Below are 13463 nucleotides of genomic sequence, written 5' to 3'. Positions count from 1 at the left end.
GGAAAAGGAAGCCACGTCGAATTTCTTGATCTAGTTTGAGTGTATGCATTAGGGGCTCGAGTTCATATTTAACCAAGATATTTCTTTTATTGAGTAATAACATTAGGCTAAAGGGAGTTTTGTTTCCTTTAATTGCCATTAGGCACTATTTATTGAGTTGTTTTGCCAAGAGTTTCTTATATCTTAATAGTATGGCAACATTTTGTTTTGTTCCATTTCATCAAGGCATCTTAATTAATACTGGTGGATTAAGTGACTTCATAGCCATTATTCTATAACATGTTTGAGAACAATAGGATCCATTAAATCTTTTGATAAGCATCCTTCAAAAGTGGAATAAAGAGAATTGGGAGAAGGAAAAGGCAACAAGAAAAATTTTAATACCATCAATGTAATAAGAAGATATGATTTAATCTTTTTTCATTACCTTAGGCTCTTAAATATCCATTGTATGATACTCATGATGTAAATCATTCTGGGAAATTTAATGGCTTTGAAGAAAATTATGATTTCTATTTGAAAACTACTCTCAAAAAACATACACTAAAATGGCATGTAGAATGTAATGATCTTGATGGCAATGTCTTGGTTTCCGCTATTTTTGTATTTTAAAAGCTGCAATTTATGATAGTTGGATAGATATCATGGCTAAGGTGGTGAGGCATGAGCCTACCCCCTTTTTTGTGAACAAAGTATCAGTTCTCAGCCTGTATTGGGTTTGTAGTGTCTTGAAATTCAGTTGCCCCCAATTTTCTGGCTCTTTCATAACTTCTTTCCTTATCTACACTTCTAACTTGAAAAGTAGGAGTGGAAGCGACTGTAACAATGACTGCCTAAGTGATTATACTGACTAATTCCTATAGTCTAGGAGTGGGTATCTATGCTTGAGGTGGGAGTGCTGATGCTGGTGTACTGGATGGTGACTCATGAATATGCTCATGTAACTGAGTAGCCTGAACATCCGCCCCTAGGGTAGAGCATGAAACACTAGGTGATATCCTATGAGGTTGACCATCTTCATCCACACTTCTTGATCTACCTTGGCCTCGGCCTCTACCCCTACTTGGGGCTCTTCCTCGGCCTCTAGTACCCATTGGTGGTTGTTTTGCACCGATATCTAATCTTGTTCATACCATCTTTTTACAAGAATAATAGAAAGGATCAACTAGAATCATTATGCTATGACTATACTCAAACAATCTATTAACCTAGGCTTTAATACCAAACAATGTAGCACCCCACCCCCTAGATCAGGTAAGGGTTTAGTAGCTGACCTGAGTTTTAATAGCATCTCATGCCATGATTCATAAGATACTATTAAATTCTATTCATCTACTAATAACATGCCTTTCCCTAAATTAGGTAAATTTTGTTAAACCTGTTAATATAAAGAATTCAATTTAATTCATACGACTCAAAAATCATCTTCAGGATTTCATTCCTTATACCATATTGTACACATACTGTGTAAAATAACCTACACCTGATGTCTGTTAACGTGTACAACTAAAATAAATACAACATCCCAAAATAAGTTTCCAGCTCTAGCTGTCATGGCCTACATCTGCCTCAAGGAATAACCCCACCAAAAACTATCTTGGTCTACGTACACATTTCAAAAAAAGATCCAAACACTAATGAACATGGCCAACCTTCTACTAGTGAATGCAGATGAGGATGATGATACTGTATTTGTATGTCTGATCTAGCTACTCCAAATCTTTAAAAAAAAAGAGTAAGGGATGAGACCTAAGTCCCTATGAATAGATATCCATTTAACAATGGAAAAATAGAAAAACTTAAATATAATACTCATCAGCATAACATATAAATCACATCACTGATATCCTCTTAACTTTTATCAACTATATAAGAATAAACCATGGAATATACCATTTTCAGTTTTCAATCAAATTGTGATGATAGCAGAAGTATATCGAACTAAGTATTTACTCTGAATGGAGGAGCTGTTTGCTGAAAGAATTTCAAGCAACATACTATGGCCAATTCTATATGCGAAGTGGAATACAATGCTGCATCAGATGTTGCAATATTCTGCATCGCTATCACCTGGTGCAAGAGATCATAAATTGAGGTGATATCAAGCTTCAGAAGATCGATGGAAAGGAGAACCTAGCCGATCATTTTACTAAAGCTCTCGGGATTAAAGAATTCGATGACTTCAAATAGAAGATGGGTGCAAGATACTATCCCTTTTAGCTTTATTCCAAATGGAAGTTGTTGAAAATTATGTTCTAAAATCAATCGTATGATGATTGAATTTTTTTTTTATATATAAATTATTAATTAATAAATAAAAATTATTCTGATATTTTTTATTATAAAGTTACATCTTTCTTGAACTCTTATGTTATGATGAAGTCCTTAGAACTATATTTGTGCATGATAAAGAGAGGATTTATCGTATAGTTCTTAAACATGTTCGCGATCCAATGATATGTCATTATAGGACAACGACATTTATCAAGTGGAGGTCATTGTGTGCCATATGAGTTGGTTATCCTCTTAATCAAGGAGTGTGATGACACTGGTATGACATACAAGTGAGATGTAGGAGTATATCATCATCGAACAAATGACTCACCTGCTGAGCATTCTGCTGTCAAAAGCTGCTCACGAAGCATATGGGTATAAGTATCCTTCAGACCTGAGATCACTATAGTAACTTGCAAGTAACTCACTATGCTTTGGTACTGAACTATTTAAATTTTTAATATAGTGATGAAAGGCTACTGGATACGATCAAGTACTTGTAAAATCTGTGTGTGGATCAAGATGGGATTGATCCCTTTAGATTATTGAAGTTGATGTATCACTGTATTTCAATTTAGTAAAATCTTGATCAGAATAATCTATGAAATAGATTTGAAAGGTTGAAATACAATATGGATGAAGCAATCTTGATTGATAGTTAACCTGAGACTATCTTAGAGCATTCAGGATCAAAAGGATAAATTATGCAGAAACCATGTGCATGGGTTCTAAAATATTCTTTTATGATAATTCGATCTATCTGGATATCAAAAATCATTGCTAAATGGTATCTCGATTAGTGTAGGAATCAATTTCTCTGCTACCGACTTAATGTCTGACCTATGGAGTCACACACACAAGTTAGACACCGTAGAAAAATATTGACCTATAATTGTATATCTAATTTGGAAGTACTTGACTTGATTGAACATATAAGATAATTTGATTAAGAATTAAGTTATGGATCAAATAAGATTGAAGAGTTGACTATGTCTAGCAAGCACTACACATTCAATCACAGAGATGTACAGTTTTCTGATCAATGATCCATGGAGAATATGAGAGATTGAATTTAAGTGTTAATTAATTTTAAATTAGATCTAAATTAATTAGACTTAATTGGATCTAAAATTTTAAATTAGATTAGATACCAAAGTTCTAAAAAGTTTGAGATTGATAACCTTTCAAAATTATTTCGAACTAGCTTTGAATTAGATTCGAATCGGATCCATTTTGGATAAGATATTAGGAATCCTACTTGCATTAAGATTTTTCTCTCTTATGGGTTGACCAGCACCTGGAATCTTGTTGATTGTGGGCATCCCATATGAGTATGGGAATGGATGCATTGTGGGTGCCTTGTATGGTTCTAATTCTATCTCATGTAGGAGTCCTTCTTTCATGAGTGTTGGACTGATTCAAAGGATGTTTGAATTAAGAGTCCTATACTTATTAGGTCATAAAAATCATCTATAGATAGAGAGGATCTCTATCTATGGATAAAAAAAATAAATCAAATTGAGAGAAGAGAGAAAGAGAGAGTGGCGTGAGAAGAGGAAGTCCTTCGTTCTCCCTTGGCATCTCTCTAGTAGCCTCCCCCTTTCTCCTTGCCGTGGGATCCATCTTGGGCATTTCTCTTGCTAGTGTGAGGTGTCACACTAGCACCTCTCCTCCCTCATGTGGTTGGTTTGCGAAGGTGATTCGATTGGAGTTCATCCCGCTCTCCTGCATTACCTAGCGTGTATGCAAAGTTGAAGGTCTGCACTTTCAAGTCTTTGTGAACGTTTATTTTAGATTTTTGAAGATTTGATATCTGATTTCACTACTAATCAAATAAAAATTTGATCCTTATTCATGTAGATTAGTAAAAAAATTTTAGATGCAACCGGAGCTATCTAAAGAGAAACAATTTTTCTTCCCTTCAATTGGTATCAGAGCAGGCCTTTGATACATGCATACATATTTGAATTTTTTTAGATTAATTACATATCGTATGTAATTAAAATTTTATATTAGATACTAAATCTGATTTAAATCTATTTATATAAAATTTTTGATCTGATTTTAATTGGATTAGATAAGCCTAATCATGGTTGTTAATATTATTATAAGTTTGTTATAACAGAACACTACAAGAAAAGAGTATTTTTGTGGTGAAAATATTTGTGATGAAAATAATTTATATTATCAACAAAAGTATTTATAATAAAAATTAAATTTATTAGAAATAATAAAATATTTATGATAAAAATAATTTTTCATCGTAAATAGTTTACTATCAGTGACAGAATAAAATTCTATCGTAAATATAAATTATTTGTGATGAATATTTTTATCATAAATAATACATGATTTATTTTGATTTTAAATTTTTAAATATTCATGATGAAAATATTTTTATCATAAATAATTTAAGTATTTATGATAAAAAATATTTTTCATCAGCAATAACCTTATTCCCAATGCAAATATTTCATCATCAATATTTGAGAAAAAATAAAAAATTTTAAAAATTCAAAAATTATCAATTATTTATGATGAAAATTTTTTATCATAAATAATAGAGTATTTACGATGAAAAGCTCTTTTCATCATAAATACTCAATTATTTATGATAAAAAAATTTTATTGCTAATATTTAAAAAAAAATAAAAATTATAGGTTATTTATGATGAAAATATTATATCATAAATAATTTAGTATTTATGATAAAAAATAATTTCCATCATAAATATTTGATTATTTATAATGAAAATATTTTCATCACCATTATTTTGAAAAAATAAAAAATATAAAAATTATAGATTATTTATGATGAAAATTTTTCATCATAAATAATAGGGTATTTACAATCAAAAATAATTTTCATCATAAATACTTAAATTATTTATGATGAAAAAATTTTCATTATTGATAGTTAAAAAATCAAAAATTTAAAAAAAATTAAAAATTGCTCATTATTTATGATTAAAAATTTTTATAATAAATAATCTTTTTTATGATGAGAAAATATTTTCATTGTAAATAATAGCTTATTTATGATGAAAATAATTTTGTTGCCAATATTTAAAAAAGTCAATAACTAAAAAAAATTAAAAGTTGCTTATTATTTGTGATGAAATTTTTTATGGTAAATAACTATTATTTATGATGAAACTTTTATTTCCATCATAAATATTTGATTATTTATGATAAAAATATTTTTATTACTAATAATTAAAAAAAAATAAATTTAAAAAAATCAACAGTTGGTTATTATTTGTGATAAAAAATTTTCATCATAAATAACCAGTTTTGATGATGAAATTATAACTTTCATCATAAATACTTAATTATTTTCATCAAAAAAATTTCATCATCAATAATTAAAAAAATTTAAAATTTAAAAAAAATTAAAAGTAGAATATTATTTATGATTTAGAATAAATAGATCTTTTTGAATAAAATGAGCTATACGTTTATTTGTGATGTAAAATTTATCTGTTCATCGCTGTCACTATTGTTAATGATATCAATGAATCTTTCTGATGGAGTGTCTGCTTTAAACTGCATGAAAGGAGCCTCTTTTCTTACAAAAATCATATAGTTAAGCAGTACATTTTAGCATGGCTTTCATGATCTCAAAAGGTACCATACTTTCTATATCGATCGATGCTCAAATGTATCTCTATAGGAGTTTCAATTGTGAAAAGATAAATAATACGAGCACTTATCTTCCTAGCAATGTAAAACATAAATATGAGCTTGTATTTTATAACACAACTTGTATTATCCTTAGGTCTGCTTTGATTTTGATTAATTGCTAGATCTTTGATGCTCATATAATTTTTGATAAATTTTTTAAGCTTGATTCTTACATACATACAATATATGAGCTTTTGGACCTTTAATTTTCTGTCTCTATCTTATCCTTTAAATCTCAATCTTGATGGATTTCTCTTATGATCTCATAATTATTGTGATATTCTCATACTCCAACTTTCAGAACAAGGACTCCAATAAGAAGACGAGCTCCTTGGAGATCAAAAATCTTAAAGCTATCGATCTTTCATAGTGTCTATTCCATTATGAAAATTAAAGAGCTATTCTTATAACAATTATTAACGATGAAAATTGAATATTTCATCATAATTATATTTTTTATATATATAATTATTTTAGAAAAAAACTTTTTTTGGAGGAAAAATTATGAATTAATAATTTATATAAATTTTTTGATTAATAAAAAATTAATTTTTTGATGAAATTATTTTTAAAAAAATTTTTACATCAAAAATTTTTTAGATTAAAGAAAATTAATTTTATTTTTCATCATGAATATTTTTTTAATGTCATTTTTTTATTAAATTTTTTGGATGGAAAATCCAAAATTATTTTTTTATAAAATTAATATTTAAAAGATATTTAACTATTAGTGATGTAAATCAAATTTTCATCATAAATAGTATTTAAAATTTTTTATTAAATTTTTTTAAAAAAATATATTTGTGATGTAAATATATTTTTCATCAATAATCATATTTTAAAAATATTATTTTAATCAATTTTTATGAATGAAAAATTTATTAATTAAAAAATTTATTAGTGATAAAAATTATTTTCATTAAAAAAACTATTTTAAAAATAATATTTTTTAAATTTTTTTAAAAAAAATTATTAGAGGAGAAAAAAAATTTTTGGTAGTATTTATTAGCAACAGAAATTAAATTTTTGCTGCTAATAAATTTATTAATGATGAAATTTTCACTTTTCATCACCAATAATTTATTTTTGATTTTTAGAGAAAAAATTTTTTTAGTAAGAAATTTTTTTTGATGGAAATTATTGATGATGAAAAGAAAATTTTTATTGCTAATAATATTACTAATGATGAAATTCTTATTTTCATCGCTAATAATTTTTTTACAAAAAAAAAAATTTAGTGAGAAAATTTTTTTGATGAGAATTATTGATGATGAAAATTAAATTTTCATTGCTAATAATATTATTAATAGTAAAATTTTTATTTTTTGTTGTCAATAATTTTTTTATAAGAAAAATTTTTTGGTGAAAAAAAATTTTTGATGAAAATTATTGGTGACGAAAATAGTTTTTCATCACTAATAATGGTATTAGCGATGAAAATTTATGTCGCTAATAGTTCTGCATTCAATACACGTTAACTCGATGTCTTTTCGTGTGGAACCCTCTTACTTAACCCCTCTCCCCTCTTCTCTCCTCTCTTCTTGAGCTCTCCCCTCTCCCTTTTCTCTCTCCCTCTCCCCTCTCCCTTTGCTCTCTCCCTCTCTGAGCTCTCCCCGCTTCCCTTCCTGCCAGTGAGCCCGTCTCTACCATCATCGCTGTCGTCTGCCATCCGCACCGATGCCACACTGCCATTGCCGTCCGTCATCCCCCAGAGATAAGGGTTCTTCCAACCTTTTTCTTTTTGGTTGATCAGGTCACCAGAGGGCGGAGGGGGTTGCGGGCAGGGAGGGGGGGCATGGGCTGCCGGCGATGCGATGGGGTCAGGGACGGGGTTGGCCAGCAGAGGGGATTGCAGGGTGGAGGTGGGCGGTTGAGGGTGAGATGGGGGCAGGAATGGGGTAGGGGGGCGGAGGGGGTTGTGGGGAGGGGGCCATGGATGGCCTGCGGCATCACGGGGCCGGAGTGGGGGTCGGCCGGTGGAGATGGGGTCGGGGGATAGTCGGGGGTGAAACCAGTGTGGGGATGGGGTCAAGGGGAGGCCAGGGGTGAGACAGGGGTGGGGAGGGGGCCATGGGCGGCCGGCGGTGCACCGGGGCTGGGGAAGGGTCAGCCGGTGGAGGGAGTTGCAAGGTGGGGGTGGGTGGTTAGGGGCGACATGGGGTGGGGATGGGGTCGGCCGCAACACGATGGCGCCATGGGGCCGCGGAGGGGGTCGGCCGTGACACGGTGGTGCCATGGGGCCGCAGAGGGGGTCGACTGGGGAGGGAGTCGGTTGGGGAGGGGTGGGTGACGGCGGGGAGGGAGGAAGGGAAGAGAGAAACAAGGGGGGGAAAAAGAAAAAAAAGAAAAAAAAAAGAAAAAAATATTAATCAAATATTTTATTATTTTATTAATAAAAATAAGATCTGGAGCACGATCTGAATTGGATTGAGGTCGGGATCCGGGTTAAGATTCTGATTCAGATTGAAATCCAGATCGGGATCTAATCAGGATCCGAGTTGACATCTGAGTCGTAGGGGGTTGGAGAGGGTGGCGGCATCGTGGGAGGTGGGTCGCGAGGGGTGGATGATGGTGGCGGTGCTGCAGGAGCGAGGCTCGTGGGGGTCGAGTCTGTGCGGTCCAGAGTGGGTGACAACACTGGCACCATGGGAGCAAGGCCCGTGGGAGGCCAAGTCCGGAGCTCGTTTAGGAGAAAAAATATTTTAACAAAATATTTTTAGATAAAAAATATTTTTAAAAAAATAAAAAATTATTTATTATTTTTAGATAAAAATATTTTAGAAAAAAATAAAAAACCATCGGATCCTCGAGATTAGGTTTCATGTTATTATTTTTTGTTAATATTACTTTGCGTACTCAATATTTGTAGTTTATTTTATATTTATTGCATAAATTTTTTAGTGTTACTGTTAAAATTTATAAATTTTTTTTATTCCACTAGCACAATGCGCATTACTGTTGCTTATTATCATTTAATTATTTTATATACTTTTACTTATTATAATTAAATATAAAAAAAAATTTTATTTTAGAGAAAATTTTATTTAAATTTTTTGATGAAAAAATTTCAATGCAGAGTTACTCTTTTTTGATAAATTAGAAATCTATCTTTGAATATATGTTCAAAGATAATAGTTAAATTGCATTGAGCCATAGATTCTCGTTCAAGAGTCGATCTTGATCGAGAATGACTCTTGGATATTCCGTATTCGAGATTTTTGAAAAAATAATAATCTTATTATTGTTAATAGTTATTATTTTATTTCATTATTTGATACTCAGTAGTTATCTGTCTACTGTTCTCTGGATATATAGTGGATAAGGTGTGTAGGCACCATATTCACGTCGTATACTTGGAGAACCATGGAGAGATGTTACCAAAATTTTTATAATAATGAAACAAAATATCGACTAATAATAATAATAATAAGATTATTACTTTTTTGAAAGGGATAGGGCCACACCTGTTAGTAATGATTTGAAATGGATAGGATCATGCACTTTTGCTTCATTAAATTGATGGAAAAAAAATTTTTGTGTTACTGTTCAGTCTGTGTCCTTTAATGCGTACTGTTTTATATAAAACGATCCATGTTCGGATCTAGATTAGGATTTGGTCTGAAATCTGGATCGGGATTCGATCCGAAATTTGGATCGAGATCCAATTTAGATGAATACCACTGAAAATCTTTTATTGTTAATGGTTTTCATGTTTGTTGTTAGATGGATATCAACAAAAGTTAGATGAATGCTAAAGATATTTTTATCTGAATATCAAAAAGATGTTCGAGATTTTATTGACTTTGCAAGGCATAAGGCTGACAGTATTAGTCGAATAAAGTGTCCATGCAAGAGATGTGTCAATATGGTATATTATCATATGACACTTGTTAAGGAGCATCTGCTACGTTATGGTATGGATAAGAAGTATACTTGTTGGATATGGCATGGGGAGGATAATTCGAATGAAGTTGTGCATGATGATGATGATACTGAAAATGATAGTGATGCTACTGAATCTATCGAATATGGTAGTATAGAAGAACTATTGGATGATTTATATCAGGATGTTTGTTCAAATGTGCACATGAGTACTAATGCATCTGAAGGCAATTCTGATCATGAACATAATATCCGACTTGAGGTAGAAGGAACTTCTGAATAGTTTGCAAAGCTTGTAAGGGATATACGAGAGCCACTCTATCTAAATTGTGTAAAGTTCTCCAAGTTAGAGTTTTTGATAAAATTGCTTCATATTAAAATCGTGAACTGATGGAGTCAGAAGTTATTTGATCAAAATTTGATATTGATTAAAGTAGCTCTTTCCGACAGAGAGAGACTTTCGAAATTATATTCTGAAGCAAAAATATACATGCAGAAATTAAGACTTGGCTATATTCCAAAACATGCCTACAAAAATGATTGTATATTATTTTATAAGGATAATAAACAGGCAACTGAATATCCAAAATGTAGTGAACCTAGGTATAAAATCGATAACAGAAAAGGAAAGAAGATACCTCAAAAGATTTTGAGGTATTTTCCATTGATCCCAAGACTTCAAAGACTGTATATGTCTACAAAGACAGTAGAAGAAATGAGATTGCATCATGAGCAGCAGGTTCTGAAGGAGAACATACTTAGTCACTCGACTGACTCCATAGTGTGGAAAGACTTTGATGTAAAGCATCCATACTTTATGAGTGATCCATGCAATATCTGACTTGATCTAGCGATAGATGGATTTAATCCCTTTAGTAATTTGAGTACTTCCTATAGTATGTGGCCTGTGATGCTAGTTGTATATAATGTGTCACCTTAGAAGTACATAAAAGAATATTTATTTTTATGTTACTGTTGATTCTGGATCTGAAAGCATTAGGTAATGAAATTAATGTATATCTGCGATCGTTAATCGATGATCTGAAGGAGCTATGGAAAAATAGAGTACAGACATATGATTCTATGAGTCAAAAAAATTTTAAGTTATATGCTTCGATTTTATGGATTATAAATTATTTTTCTGCATATGGCAACTTATTTGGATGGAGCACCAAAGGATATTTGGCATGTCCAATATGCAACAAACATGCATCCTCCTTACATTTAAAGCATGGATGAAAAATAAGCTTCATGGGTCATCAATGGTTTCTATCTGGTAATCATTCTTGGAGGGCCTGTTACAAGCAATACTTTGATAGTAAGTTCAACCGATGTCTGCCACCGTAAGGAGTTAAGTGGAGCAAAAATTTTAGAACAACTTGAAGTCATTGAAAATATCTAATTTAAAAAAATATCGGGTACTCGCAAGCGAAAGCATACTGAAGCTGAGCTGAATTGGATGAAGTGAAGTATTTTTTTTCAAACTACCATATTGGAAGCAACTATTACTTTATCATAATCTGGATATAATGCATATTGAGAAGAATATTTATGATAATATCATTAATACTGTATTGAATACCCAAAAAAAATAAAAGATAGTACAAAAGCTCATCTTGATTTGCAAGAAATGAGAATCTGACTGGAGTTAGATTTAGTTCATTGAGATGATAGATTTTTTATGCCACCTACATGTTATTCACTATTTGGTGAGGAAAAGAAGAGTTTTTGTGGATGGTTCAAAACTGTAAAATTTTTTGATGCATACGCTTCAAACGTATTGCAGTGTGTTGGAAACAATGACGGCAATATCTCTAGCATGAAAAGTCATGACTCCCATGTGATGATGTAATGCTTGCTTCCTGTAGTCATGTATGGCTATTTGGGTGGTGATGTTCAAACTATATTGATTGAGTTAGGAGTATTCTTTCAAGAACTGTGTTATCAAAAACTAAAGATTAACTTAGTTGAGAAGTTTGAGAAGAATATCATACTCATTCTTTGTAAGTTAAAAAAAAAAATTTCACCATCATTTTTTGATGTTATGGTGCATCTGGCTATTCATCTTCCAAAAAAAACTCTTTTGGCTAGACCGATATATTATCGATGGATGTATCCTATTGAAAGGTAAAAAAATTATATGTACTTTGTTATATCAGTTATAAAATATAAATATATTTTTAAAATTTAAATTTATTTTTATTTATAGATTCTTGTATATTCTAAAAAAAATATGTGCATAATAAAGCATGGCTTGGAGGATCTATAGTGGAAGCATACATAGCTATAGAGTGTGTCACATTCTGCTCGATATATCTTGATAATATCGAAATAAGATTCAATCGTATAGATTGTAACGTAGATCATGAATGGGATGACAATGAACCGACGCTGTCTATATTTAAACAAACGGTTCGATCCATTGGTAGAAAGAGATATGAATTTATGAACGTGAATGAGCTATCCAAGACACACTTCTACGTTCTAAATAATCATGAAAAAATTAAAAACTTCATTGAGTAAGTACCATCTTAGCATACTATTTAATATTCTAAGTAATTCTTTTATATCAATGTAAAATTAAAAATCATGTCTTATTGCAGTGAGCACGAGAGTATACTATGCAGAGAAAATAATACGGATGCTAATGATCGATATAGAAAAAAAATTGCAAAATAGTTTGGTAATCTTGTAAGTTGTGCTAGTAATACATTATTTTTAATAATTATAAAAATAATTATTTGAATTAATATAATTTTTTATGTTATGGTGTAGATAAAATATAAGTATTTCAATAAAGAAGAGGGTACGATCGATGAGTTGTATGATTTAGCATGTGATTCCGATCGAAGGGTTAACCACATGCATCCTATATCATTGGAGGAATGAGATTTCACATAAGGAAGTTTGAGATGTAACGATGAACTCAGAATAGTAGGATTGCTACAATAGGATATGAAGGAGAAGAAGAGATTGAATATTATGGTATACTGATAGATATCATAGAACTGAAGTATGGGTATAGTAATTTTGTATTCTTGTTTCAGTGTGAATGGTGGGATATTAGCAATAAAAAGATTGGTATTCGTATCGATCCACACTTTATCAGTATAAATTTTGCACGAACATGGTACCAGAATGAGTCATATATATTAGCAACTCAAGCGAAACAAGTAATATATTTGAAGGATCTAAAGTATCGAGGTAATTGGTATGTCGTACAAAAAATAACATCTAGAGGCATATATGACATACCAACCCAACTAGAGATTGATGAAAATCAGATTTATATGAAGAGAAAGCTTTTCAAGAGAAAGAACAAATATTAGCCGAGCTTCTTGTTGATGAAGAACTTATAACAACTCCTTTGAATAGGGTTGATCTGCTGTCCAATGAAGTTGAAGCTGATTTTATATTTAATCTTGATGAGTCAGAGAGCGATAATTAGTTTATAAATGATGATGAGATAGAAGACAATACATATACCGATTATTGTGATTTAGAAGAGAATCTACACATCGAGGAAGATACGAATATTGATGAGTAGATCTATATTCTTTGTTCAATCTTCTCTTGCAATAATGGTATGCGATATAATTTTATTCATTAAAATATAACTTATT

Source organism: Elaeis guineensis, chromosome 7, assembly GCF_000442705.2.
Source record: "Elaeis guineensis isolate ETL-2024a chromosome 7, EG11, whole genome shotgun sequence".
Lineage (NCBI taxonomy): Eukaryota > Viridiplantae > Streptophyta > Magnoliopsida > Arecales > Arecaceae > Elaeis > Elaeis guineensis.
The sequence above is the reverse complement of the archived record's forward strand: the minus strand, read 5'-3'. Positions refer to the sequence as shown.